Raw genomic sequence first — 10,817 nt, forward strand, 5'->3', positions numbered from 1 at the left:
CTGATTGGACCTTGTTTTCACACAAATGAACCCAGAATGATGTGAAATTGTGCTTCGTGCAACATAATTCTGGGTGCCATTTAAAAACCATAAGTGCTAATGACTCCATTACGTTTTGGGGTAATGGGGGCTGTTAACTGAAGTACACTAAAACAAGCCTGACCTCTCTAGGACATTCAGAAGCCAAGTTATAAGCCCACAAATGTTGGTACTGGACTACGTCTTTAAATTGACACCAGATCCGGTGACCTTTGGGACATGGTTTGACCCCCTTAGGAAAGTGCTATCATCATGAAACGTTCAGATAACTTACAACTCAATAGATTCTACCTTCCTGTAACGTTTCAGCCTGATTGGACCTAGTTTTCACACAAATGAACCCAGAATGATGTGAAATTGTGCTTCGTGCAACATAAATCTGGGTGCCATTTACAAACCATAAGTGCTAATGACTCCATTCCTTTTTGTGGTTGTAGGGGCTGTTGATTGGAGTATACTAAAACAAACCTGATCTCTCTAGGACATTCAGAAGCCAAGTTATAAGCCCACAAATGTGTAACTGGACTACTTCTTTAAATTGACACCAGATCCGGTGACCTTTGGGACATGGTTTGACCCCCTATAGGAATGTGCTATCATCATGAAACGTTCAGATCACTTACAACTCAATAGAATATACCTTCCTGTAACGTTTCAGCCTGATTGGACCTTGTTTTCACACAAATGGACCCAGAATGATGTGAAATTGTGCTTCGTGCAACATAATTCTGGGTGCCATTTACAAACCATAAGTGCTAATGACTCCATTCCTTTTTGTGGTTGTAGAGGCTGTCTATTGGAGTACACTAAAACAAACCTGACCTCTTTAGGATATTCAGAAGCCAAGTTATTAGCTCACAAAGGTGTAACTGGACTACTTCTTTAAAGTGACACCAAGCCCGGTGAACTTTGGGTCATGGTTTGACCCCCTATAGGAATGTGCGATCATCATGAAACGTTCAGATCTCTTACAACTCAATAGATTCTACCTTCTGGTAACGTTTCAGCCTGATTGGACCTTGTTTTCACACAAATGGACCCAGAATGTTGTGAAATTGTGCTTCGTGCAGCATAATTCTGGGTGCCATTTACAAACCATAAGTGCTAATGACCCCATTCCTTTTTGTGGTTGTAGGGGCTGTTGATTGGAGTACACTAAAACAAACCTGATCTCTCTAGGACATTCAGAAGCCAAGTTATAAGCCCACAAATGTGTAACTGGACTACTTCTTTAAATTGACACCAGATCCGGTGACCTTTGGGACATGGTTTGACCCCCTTAGGAAAGTGCTATCATCATGAAACGTTCAGATCACTTACAACTCAATAGATTCTACCTTCCTGTAACGTTTCAGCCTGATTGGACCTTGTTTTCACACAAATGAACCCAGAATGATGTGAAATTGTGCTTCGTGCAACATAATTCTGGGTGCCATTTACAAACCATAAGTGCTAATGACTCCATTCCTTTTTGTGGTTGTAGGGGCTGTTGATTGGAGTATATTAAAACAAACCTGATCTCTCTAGGACATTCAGAAGCCAAGTTATAAGCCCACAAATGTGTAACTGGACTACTTCTTTAAATTGACACCAGATCCGGTGACCTTTGGGACATGGTTTGACCCCCTATAGGAATGTGCTATCATCATGAAACGTTCAGATCACTTACAACTCAATAGAATATACCTTCCTGTAACGTTTCAGCCTGATTGGACCTTGTTTTCACACAAATGAACCCAGAATGATGTGAAATTGTGCTTTGTGCAACATAATTCTGGGTGCCATTTAAAAACCATAAGTGGTAATGACTCCATTCCTTTTTGTGGTTGTAGGCGCTGTTGATTGGAGTACACTAAAACAAACCTGATCTCTCTAGGACATTCAGAAGCCAAGTTATAAGCCCACAAATGTGTAACTGGACTACTTCTTTAAATTGACACCAGATCCGGTGACCTTTGGGACATGGTTTGACCCCCTTAGGAAAGTGCTATCATCATGAAACGTTCAGATCACTTACAACTCAATAGATTCTACCTTCCTGTAACGTTTCAGCCTGACTGGACCTTGTTTTCACACAAATGGACCCAGAATGAAGTGAAATTGTGCTTCGTGCAACATAATTCTGGGTGCCATTTACAAACCAAAAAAGCTAATGACTCCATTCCTTTTTGTGGTTGTAGAGGCTGTCTATTGGAGTACACTAAAACAAACCTGACCTCTTTAGGATATTCAGAAGCCAAGTTATTAGCTCACAAAGGTGTAACTGGACTACTTCTTTAAAGTGACACCAGGCCCGGTGACCTTTGGGTCATGGTTTGACCCCCTATAGGAATGTGCGATCATCATGAAACGTTCAGATAACTTACAACTCAATAGATTCTACCTTCCTGTAACGTTTCAGCCTGATTGGACCTTGTTTTCACACAAATGAACCCAGAATGATGTGAAATTGTGCTTCGTGCAACATAATTCTGGGTGCCATTTAAAAACCATAAGTGCTAATGACTCCATTACGTTTTGGGGTAATGGGGGCTGTTAACTGGAGTACACTAAAACAAGCCTGACCTCTCTAGGACATTCAGAAGCCAAGTTATAAGCCCACAAATGTTGGTACTGGACTACGTCTTTAAATTGACACCAGATCCGGTGACCTTTGGGACATGGTTTGACCCCCTTAGGAAAGTGCTATCATCATGAAACGTTCAGATCACTTACAGCTCAATAGATTCTACCTTCCTGTAACGTTTCAGCCTGATTGGACCTAGTTTTCACACAAATGAACCCAGAATGATGTGAAATTGTGCTTCGTGCAACATAAATCTGGGTGCCATTTACAAACCATAAGTGCTAATGACTCCATTCCTTTTTGTGGTTGTAGGGGCTGTTGATTGGAGTATACTAAAACAAACCTGATCTCTCTAGGACATTCAGAAGCCAAGTTATAAGCCCACAAATGTGTAACTGGACTACTTCTTTAAATTGACACCAGATCCGGTGACCTTTGGGACATGGTTTGACCCCCTATAGGAATGTGCTATCATCATGAAACGTTCAGATCACTTACAACTCAATAGAATATACCTTCCTGTAACGTTTCAGCCTGATTGGACCTTGTTTTCACACAAATGGACCCAGAATGATGTGAAATTGTGCTTCGTGCAACATATTTCTGGGTGCCATTTACAAACCATAAGTGCTAATGACTCCATTCCTTTTTGTGGTTGTAGAGGCTGTCTATTGGAGTACACTAAAACAAACCTGACCTCTTTAGGATATTCAGAAGCCAAGTTATTAGCTCACAAAGGTGTAACTGGACTACTTCTTTAAAGTGACACCAAGCCCGGTGACCTTTGGGTCATGGTTTGACCCCCTATAGGAATGTGCGATCATCATGAAACGTTCAGATCACTTACAACTCAATAGATTCTACCTTCTTGTAACGTTTCAGCCTGATTGGACCATGTTTTCACACAAATGGACCCAGAATGTTGTGAAATTGTGCTTCGTGCAGCATAATTCTGGGTGCCATTTACAAACCATAAGTGCTAATGACCCCATTCCTTTTTGTGGTTGTAGGGGCTGTTGATTGGAGTACACTAAAACAAACCTGATCTCTCTAGGACATTCAGAAGCCAAGTTATAAGCCCACAAATGTGTAACTGGACTACTTCTTTAAATTGACACCAGATCCGGTGACCTTTGGGACATGGTTTGACCCCCTTAGGAAAGTGCTATCATCATGAAACGTTCAGATCACTTACAACTCAATAGATTCTACCTTCCTGTAACGTTTCAGCCTGATTGGACCTTGTTTTCACACAAATGAACCCAGAATGATGTGAAATTGTGCTTCGTGCAACATAATTCTGGGTGCCATTTACAAACCATAAGTGCTAATGACTCCATTCCTTTTTGTGGTTGTAGGGGCTGTTGATTGGAGTATACTAAAACAAACCTGATCTCTCTAGGACATTCAGAAGCCAAGTTATAAGCCCACAAATGTGTAACTGGACTACTTCTTTAAATTGACACCAGATCCGGTGACCTTTGGGACATGGTTTGACCCCCTTAGGAAAGTGCTATCATCATGAAACGTTCAGATCACTTACAACTCAATAGATTCTACCTTCCTGTAACGTTTCAGCCTGACTGGACCTTGTTTTCACACAAATGGACCCAGAATGAAGTGAAATTGTGCTTCGTGCAACATAATTCTGGGTGCCATTTACAAACCAAAAAAGCTAATGACTCCATTCCTTTTTGTGGTTGTAGGGGCTGTTGATTGGAGTACACTAAAACAAACCTAACCTCTCTAGGACATTCAGAAGCCAAGTTATAAGCCCACAAAGGTGTAACTGGACTACTTCTTTAAAGTCACACCAGGCCCGGTGACCTTTGGGACATGGTATTACCCCCTATAGGAATGTGCGATCATCTTGAAACGTTCAGATAACTTACAGCTCAATAGATTCTACCTTCATGTAGCGTTTCAGCCTGATTGGACCTTGTTTTCACACAAATGAACCCAGAATGATGTGAAATTGTGCTTCGTGCAACAGAATTCTGGGTGCCATTTAAAAACCATAAGGGCTAATGACTCCATTCCTTTTTGTGGTTGTAGGGGCTGTTGATTGGAGTACACTAAAACAAACCTGATCTCTCTAGGACATTCAGAAGCCAAGTTATAAGCCCACAAATGTGTAACTGGACTACTTATTTAAATTGACACCAGATCCGGTGACCTTTGGGACATGGTTTGACCCCCTTAGGAAAGTGCTATCATCATGAAACGTTCAGATCACTTACAACTCAGTAGATTCTACCTTCCTGTAACGTTTCAGCCTGATTGGACCTTGTTTTCACACAAATGAACCCAGAATGATGTGAAATTGTGCTTCGTGCAACATAATTCTGGGTGCCATTTACAAACCATAAGTGCTAATGTCTCCATTCCTTTTTGTGGTTGTAGGGGCTGTTGATTGGAGTACACTAAAACAAACCTGATCGCTCTAGGACATTCAGAAGCCAAGTTATAAGCCCACTAATGTGTAACTGGACTACTTCTTTAAATTGACACCAGATCCGGTGACCTTTGGGACATGGTTTGACCCCCTTAGGAAAGTGCTATCATCATGAAACGTTCAGATCACTTACAACTCAATAGATTCTACCTTCCTGTAACGTTTCAGCCTGAATGGACCTTGTTTTCACACAAATGAACCCAGAATGATGTGAAATTGTGCTTCGTGCAACATAATTCTGGGTGCCATTTACAAACCATAAGTGCTAATGTCTCCATTCCTTTTTGTGGTTGTAGGGGCTGTTGATTGGAGTACACTAAAACAAACCTGACCTCTCCAGGACATTCAGAAGCCAAGTTATAAGCCCACAAATGTGTAACTGGACTACTTCTTTAAAGTGACACCAGATCCGGTGACCTTTGGGACATGGTTTGACCCCCTATAGGAAAGTTCTATCATCATGAAACGTTCAGATCACTTACAACTCAATAGATTCTACCTTCCTGTAACGTTTCAGTCTGATTGGACCTTGTTTTCACACAAATGAACCCAGAATGATGTGAAATTGTGCTTCGTGCAACATAATTCTGGGTGCCATTTAAAAACCATAAGTGCTAATGTCTCCATTCCTTTTTGTGGTTGTAGGGGCTGTTGATTGTAGTACACTAAAACAAACCTGATCGCTCTAGGACATTCAGAAGCCAAGTTATAAGCCCACAAATGTGTAACTGGACTACTTCTTTAAATTGACACCAGATCCGGTGACCTTTGGGACATGGTTTGACCCCCTTAGGAAAGTGCTATCATCATGAAACGTTCAGATCACTTACAACTCAATAGATTCTACCTTCCTGTAACGTTTCAGCCTGATTGGACCTTGTTTTCACACAAATGAACCCAGAATGATGTGAAATAATGCTTCGTGCATCATAATTCTGGGTGCCATTTAAAAACCATAAGTGCTAATGACTCCATTCATTTTTGTGGTTGTAGGGGCTGTTGATTGGAGTATACTAAAACAAACCTGATCTCTCTAGGACATTCAGAAGCCAAGTTATGAGCCCACAAATGTGTAACTGGACTACTTCTTTAAATTGACACCAGATCCGGTGACCTTTGGAACATGGTTTGACCCCCTTAGGAAGGTGCTATCATCATGAAACGTTCAGATCACTTACAACTCAATAGATTCTACCTTCCTGTAACGTTTCAGCCTGATTGGACCTTGTTTTCACACAAATGAACCCAGAATGATTTGAAATTGTGCTTCGTGCAACATAATTCTGGGTGCCATTTAAAAACCATAAGTGCTAATGACTCCGTTCCTTTTAGTGGTAATGGGGGCTGCTAACTGGAGTACTCTAAAACAAACCTGACCTCTCTAGGATATTCAGAAGCCAAGTTATAATCCCACAAAGGTGTAACAAGACTACTTCTTTAAAGTTACACCAGGCCCGGTGACCTTTGGGACAATGTTTGACCCCCAATAGGAATGTGCGATCATCATGAAACGTTCAGATCACTTACAACTCAATAGATTCTACCTTCTTGTAACGTTTCAGCCTGATTGTACCTTGTTTTCACACAAATGGACCCAGAATGATGTGAAATTGTGCTTCGTGCAATATAATTCTGGGTGCCATTTACAAACCATAAGTGCTAATGACTCCATTTCTTTTTGTGGTTGTAGGGGCTGTTGGTTGGAGTACATTAAAAAAAACCTGATCTCTCTAGGACATTCAGAAGCCAAGTTATAAGCCCACAAATGTGTAACTGGACTACTTCTTTAAATTGACACCAGATCCGGTGACCTTTGGGACATAGTTTGACCCCCTATAGGAATGTGCGATCATCATGAAACGTTCAGATCACTTCCAACTCAATAGATTCTACCTTCCTGTAACGTTTCAGCCTGACTGGACCTTGTTTTGACACAAATGGACCCAGAATGATGTGAAATTGTGCTTCGTGCAACATAATTCTGGGTGCCATTTACAAACCATAAGTGCTAATGACTCCATTCCTTTTTGTGGTTGTAGAGGCTGTTGATTGGAGTACGCTAAAACACACCTGGCCTCTTTAGGATATTCAGAAGCCAAGTTATTAGCTCACAAAGGTGTAACTGGACTACTTATTTAAAGTGACACCAGGCCCGGTGACCTTTGGGACATGGTTTGACCCCCTATAGGAACATGCGATCATCATGAAACGTTCAGATCACTTACAACTCAATAGATTCTACGTTCCTGTAATGTTTCAGCCTGATTGGACCTTGTTTTCACACAAATGGACCCAGAATGTTGTGAAATTGTGCTTCGTGCAGCATAATTCTGGGTGCCATTTACAAACCATAAGTGCTAATGACTCCATTCCTTTTTGTGGTTGTAGGGGCTGTTGATTGGAGTACACTAAAACAAACCTGATCTCTCTAGGACATTCAGAAGCCAAGTTATAAGCCCACAAATGTGTAACTGGACTACTTCTTTAAATTGACACCAGATCCGGTGACCTTTGGGACATGGTTTGACCCGCTTAGGAAAGTGCTATCATCATGAAACGTTCAGATCACTTACAACTCAATAGATTCTACATTCCTGTAACGTTTCAGCCTGATTGGACCTTGTTTTCACACAAATGAACCCAGAATGATGTGAAATTGTTTTTTGTGCAACATAATTCTGGGTGCCTTTTAAAAACCATAAGTGCTAATGACTCCAGTCCTTTTTGTGGTTGTAGGGGCTGTTGATTGGAGTACACTAAAACAAACCTGACCTCTTTAGGATATTCAGAAGCCAAGTTATTAGCTCACAAAGTTGTAACTGGACTACTTCTTTAAAGTGACACCAGGCCCGGTGACCTTTGGGACATGGTTTGACCCCCTATAGGAATGTGCAATCATCATGAAATGTTCAGATCACTTACAACTCAGTAGATTCTACCTTCTTGTAACGTTTCAGCCTGATTGGACCTTGTTTTCACACAAATGGACCCAGAATGATGTGAAATTATGCTTCGTGCAACATAATTCTGGGTGCCATTTAAAAACCATAAGTGCTAATGACTCCATTCCTTTTTGTAGTTGTAGGCAGGGACGAAATTTTGATTTCAGAAGTGGGGGGGACACAGCAGGCTTGTGCGGATTTGGGGTGGGGGGTGTTATGTAAAGACCCCTTGACACGTCACGTGCCCATCTCAATAATTTTTCCATCCTTATTGAAGTGCAGTTTTGACTGTTGACAATGGATAGGCCATTGTATTTATTGTTTTGGGTCTTTTTTTATTGTTTTTGGTGCAACATTTTCTAACAGGGAGTTAGATTCCTTTTTTATTTAATTTTTGTTTGTTATTTTTATTCATTTAGAAGTTCTGGTTCTGGACATTTCAATGTTAAATGAAGGTTCATTTGTTGCATTTTAAAGGGTGTACTTGCATTATTATGATATATTAACATTATATTAGTGGTTATTTTGGTCTAGATAATGTTGACAATGATATCGTTTATCATCAACAATTTGTTGGACAAAATATCGTCCATCAAAATGTGTTACTTTCCCAGGCCTAGTCAAAAGTATAAAAATTATTTATACATAAACGGTCCCTCCTGAGATCTGGCCGTTTGTTCATTTGCTGTGTTAGAGGACATGCTGAACTAATGTTTTACACATGATCATCACCCTAACATTTGAGTGTATAAAAACTTATTAAATACGTTTTTCCCTTAAAAGTGTTTAAACAGTTGTTGCATTTCAACACACAAAAAAAAATGGAAAAAATAAGATAAATCTAATGAAAAGTGTACATCTTTGACATTAAGCTTAAAAAATCTGTTGACGATGATGATACTGTTCATTTTTCAGAGCTTTTTAATGTGAAAATATACATTGCAATAGATAAGTTTACAATAAAGTTAAATGATAAAAGTTTTGAAGTTACACTTCTACTACTACTACTACTAGTAATAATAATTATGATAATAATAATAATAATAATTATAATAATACGAATAAATTGTGTCTGAGGAGTCAGTTATGTGGAGGAGATGAGTTTGTAAAAGTTAGTTTTGAGTATGTTTGTGAAGGAGGAGGTGAGTCTGAGCTTAATGCAGGTCTGTCACATGTTCCAACTTACGTTTTGACTTTGAAAGAAGTCTCTTATATCCACTTTTCGTTTTCTTGACATGCTTCCTCCTGGCTGTGCCTAACTACCAAAGACTCACAAATGAACACTTATTCAAATGTTATGTAATGGAAGCTGAGCTGAGCTCTGATATTACACAGCGTCTAGTTGACGATGTGACTCAGTACCGGTGTTCCCTAGCGGCTCCAAACTAGCAAAACAACGTGAGCACGTTCTGACTGTTTCCAACTTGAGTGACAGCAGCAACAGCCAATAATACGTTAGCAAGTATCAGCAGAGCCAATAGATTAGCTTTTGGGCGGGTCTAATAGTAAACCGGTTTCCGTTTCGGTCCTAGTGCTCAACCAAATCCATTTAATGGAGCGTAACATTGTTTTCGGACGGAAAAAAGTGCAAGGGACCAAAACTGCCTTTTGAAAAAGTGGGGGGGACATGTCCCACCCGTCCCCCCCCAAAATTACGTCCCAGGTTGTAGGGGCTGTTGACTGGAGTACACTAAAACAAGCCTGACCTCTCTAGGACATTCAGAAGCCAAGTTATGAGCCCACAAATGTTGGTACTGGACTACTTCTTTAAATTGACACCAGATCCGGTGACCTTTGGGACATGGTTTGACCCCCTTAGGAAAGTGCTATCAGCATGAAACATTCAGATCACTTACAACTCAATAGATTCTACCTTCCTGTAACGTTTCAGCCTGATTGGACCTTGTTTTCACACAAATGAACCCAGAATTATGTGAAATTGTGCTTCGTGCAACATAATTCTGGGTGCCATTTAAAAACCATAAGTGCTAATGACTCCATTCCTTTTTGGGGTAATGGGGGCTGTTAACTGGAGTACTCTAAAACAAACCTGACCTCTTTAGGATATTCAGAAGCCAAGTTATAAGCCCACAAAGGTGTAACTGGACTACTTCTTTAAAGTGACACCAGGCTCGGTGACCTTTGGGACATGGTTATACCCCCTATAGGAATGTGCGATCATCATGAAACGTTCAGATCACTTACAACTCAATAGATTCTACCTTCTTGTAACGTTTCAGCCTGATTGGACCTTGTTTTCACACAAATGGACCCAGAATGATGTGAAATTGTGCTTCGTGCAACATAATTCTGGGTGCCATTTACAAACCATAAGTGCTAATGACTCCATTCCTTTTTGTGGTTGTAGGGGCTGTTGATTGGAGTACACTAAAACAAGCCTGACCTCTCTAGGACATTCAGAAGCCAAGTTATAAGCCCACAAATGTGTAACTGGACTACTTCTTTAAATTGACACCAGATCCGGTGACCTTTGGGACATGGTTTGACCCCCTTAGGAAAGTGCTATCATCATGAAACGTTCAGATCACTTACAACTAAATAGATTCTACCTTCCTGTAACGTTTCAGCCTGATTGGACCTTGTTTTCACACAAATGAACCCAGAATGATGTGAAATTGTGCTTCGTGCAACATAATTCTGGGTGCCATTTACAAACCATAAGTGCTAATGACTCCATTCCTTTTTGTGGTTGTAGGGGCTGTTTATTGGAGTACACTAAATTAAACCTGATCTCTCTAGGACATTCAGAAGCCAAGTTATAAGCCCACAAATGTGTAACTGGACTACTTCTTTA

The sequence above is a fragment of the Nothobranchius furzeri genome, unplaced genomic scaffold (assembly GCF_043380555.1).
Source record: "Nothobranchius furzeri strain GRZ-AD unplaced genomic scaffold, NfurGRZ-RIMD1 Scf095, whole genome shotgun sequence".
Lineage (NCBI taxonomy): Eukaryota > Metazoa > Chordata > Actinopteri > Cyprinodontiformes > Nothobranchiidae > Nothobranchius > Nothobranchius furzeri.